Source organism: Solanum pennellii, chromosome 1 (assembly GCF_001406875.1).
Source record: "Solanum pennellii chromosome 1, SPENNV200".
Classification (NCBI taxonomy): Eukaryota; Viridiplantae; Streptophyta; class Magnoliopsida; order Solanales; family Solanaceae; genus Solanum; species Solanum pennellii.
The window spans coordinates 79,246,798-79,250,347 of record NC_028637.1 but is presented as its reverse complement, the minus strand read 5'-3'; the positions used below and the strand labels follow the sequence as shown (position 1 = coordinate 79,250,347).

The 3,550-nt window shown below is 28.8% G+C and overlaps 1 pseudogene; it reads right to left on the bottom strand.

The window, feature by feature from the left end:
* Nucleotides 1-666: 666 nt before the first annotated feature.
* LOC107023566 lies at nucleotides 667-1,792 on the bottom strand (annotated as a pseudogene).
* Between the last annotated feature and the right edge of the window lie 1,758 nt (nucleotides 1,793-3,550).

Genomic DNA, 3,550 nt, shown 5'->3' with positions numbered 1-3,550 from the left:
ATATCTTCTCCCCTAAACATTCATTCATCATCATTTTGTTTTTATTTTCCAATCATGATTATAAATTTTGGCAGCTATACAACTCGATTAAGGATGTTAAAATCATGACATAAATGAAGAAAAGTATATATTTAGTGTTTGTTATAATGTTCTCATACTTAAATTAACCACACAAAAAGTACACTATATAAAAAATAATTTTTAGCGGTAATTAATTAACGATAATAACTCAATTATTGCTATCTATGTATTTTTAGCGGCAACGATCACAATTTGTAGATATCCCTAAACACTATAGAGACATTGAATCAGATAACTCTGAACTAATGTAATGCTTAGAAATTTATTTTGAAAATGAAGTGCAGACATATCTACTTATAATTAAACGCTTACTAGCAAGATTCGGTTAAAGGAGATGGCAATAATTGGATTGATCAAGGAGGCTCTATTGCCTGATAAATTCGATACATGAAGTATTTTCTAAGATAAATATGAAGAATACCTTTAATTAACCTTCGATGTGAAAAAACTAGACAAAGCATATTCAGTAAGAAAAAAAATTACAACCTTTTTGACAAAGCAAGAAATTAGAGTTGGAAGTATAAATATACTCCAATAAGATTGATCTTAACAGACTTATAAAAGAGTATGAATAGCAGAAATTGATCATATATCCTTATAAGTTATTTTGTGGTGGTGATTTGGCTCTTGTACATTAATGTTGAATGATGTATCATCAAATAAAGTCATCAGCTCATCATCATTCAAACTCAGCAAATCAGAAAATGAAGGACTCCGTAGAATTGCTAGTGATCCATCAACATTGTTACCCCTTGGTGTTGATGAACTCATTGGGGGGATATTGATCAAAGGGTCTATTTGTGGTGCCGGTTGAGTAAAAACTGAATTAGACATTGGAGGAGTAATCGTCGGTGAAGGCGTTGGATAAGCTATTGTTGTTGGAAGGATTGGATAAGCCATTTCAGGATACCTTTGTGAAGATAACAAAGAAGAAACCTGTGAAAGATCCACTTGTGGAACCATTTGAGGAGGATTGCTCAAAGGGAACATGAAATTGTAGCATTTGAGAAGGAGCATTTGAAGGAATCATCGATGGTGGACTTAGATTAAGAGGATCCCTTGGCCCGTCGAAGTTGGTCCCACTAGAAATAGTAGATGAAACCAAAAGAGGAATCTCGGATAGTACTGGAGCATCAATAGGGGCCAGAAGAGGATCCCATTGCATGTCGAAGCTGGTCCCACCAGAATCGATCGGTACATCAATAGGTAGAGGAGCATTTGATGTCGAACCTTCTTTGTTAGTTTTTGATTTGATCCCATCATTTATCAGTTTGAGGTGCTTATTAATCACATAAGAGAGATCGTTGAGATCTTCTGGGAGCCTATTATTGGGCATCTCTTCACCATTCAACAATCCATACATCTGGTTTGTATACTCCATTTTCTTGTTTTCCTTCCTTACCTTCTCAAGTTCTTTCTCAATTTTCTCAATCCTTTTCTCAATTATCATTTCATGTGTTTTCATGTTTTTTGATCTCTTCTCCTCTGGAAGATCGATAAACTTTGTAAAGAGGCTGGTAGCAACTTCATGATTTGGAAACACCTCAGGTTCATCATGGTTATCGCTATTGACTAAGGTAGCCAATTCAACATCGCAAAGGGTGTTGAGTTCACGAGCCTTTGTTAAAAATCCCTTTAGTCGTTTTCTATATGAGACCTTCCTCTCAGTGCGATTTTCCATGAAAGCCAACTTCACTTTCTTTCTAACCATGGCTAAAAATGAGGAAGAGGAGAAGAACTTTATATATTAGGATATGAGGGATGAAATTGATTTATTATTGTTACTATTGTTGTGTGTTGCTTTGCTAAGAATTGTCTTCTTTATAAGTACAAATAATTTTTTAAATAATTTGAATTAGAGAATACTTAGTTGTCATGTGTACTATTTTGGCATAAAAATAAATGAGGGTATATTTGATATCACATTAAATTCCATCATCTTGAGATTAATATAGTTAAAACTCATATTGAACAAATCTTTTTGAGTCAAAATTTTCTTATTAGGAAAAAAATTAATTGATTTAGATTTAAGCAAGTATAATGTATGAAAGAGAAACTGACTATAGACTATTAACAAATATTTTTTTAAAGAAATTTTGAAAAATTGTATATTTTAATTTATGAATGTAAAGGATAAATATTGAAAAAAATAAAAATTTGACATATTGGAAAAAAATATTGAAATATTAATCTTTAAAATATTTGAATAATATAAGATAAATTAATTTATTTATTAATAAAATTGAAATATTTATTGAATATTAAATGAAGATATTTGTATGATTATTGCCATTGCAATGCTTATAATAGCATATTATAATTTTTTTTCCAATTTTGGAAGAGACCTCGTAGAAATTTTATATTTCTTTCAATTATATTTAAAATCAAATCATGCTTAAATTCTAATTTTCTTACATTAAAAAAATTCTAAATGAGTTTCGAGGCATATTAGTACATAAATACTTGCACAAGACACTTACTAAACTAATGTGATCACACATATTGAGAAAATAATTAAAATTTTTGTTTCATTTTATGAATAACATTCAATTATATTAAAATTCAAATCATTCTCAAATTTTATTTTGTTACATTAAAAAAAATTCTAAATTTGGTTAGAGTAAAAGCAATACATACAATAATTGCACAAAATACTTACAAAACTAATGTGTTTATACATATTGAGGGGAAAAAGTGAATTTTGTTTCATTTTAAGAATATTATTCAATTAAGTTAAACAAAAAGAAAGAATTCTAAATTAGTTTCCAGTAAAACAATGCATAATATAAGTGCACAAGAAACTTGTCCAATTTATGTGTTTAGACATATTGAGGAAAGAAAAGAGAATTTTGTTTCATTTTAAGATTAGCATTCAACTATATTTAAAATCAAATCATTCTAAAATATGTTTTCGTTACATTAAAAAATATTTCAAATTAATTTCGAGCAAAAGCAATACCTACAAAATATTGCAATTAAAGTCTAGCTGAATCTTCTATTTTTAACCATATACAAAAGGAAGTTAATATCTTCGAAAGTCACTCAACTTTGAAAAATTATCTAGAAAAATCATTAAACTTTGTTTTTTTCTATAAAATCACTCAACTTCCACATTTGTATCAATAAAAACACTCTTAATGCTTGTTGGACTTGCCTACCACAAAATACCCTTAAGTTATTCTGAATTTTGTTATCTTCTTTCATTTCAATTCTCTCCAAAGCTAGTAAACTGACTAAATGAATTAATTTTTAACAAACATAAAAATTAAAACAGTTTTATTCATACTAATTAAAGACTTTCAAGTTATTAATTTGCGATCTATGAAGAGATCCAATTCGATATACAAATACCGTCTCCTAAACAAGCCAACTAAAGTTCTTATTTATTATTCATAATTTTAATCCAACACATTTTAGCTGAACTTCGCAATATCTCTTCTTTTCTTATTTGGGTCTATTAATTTTTGTC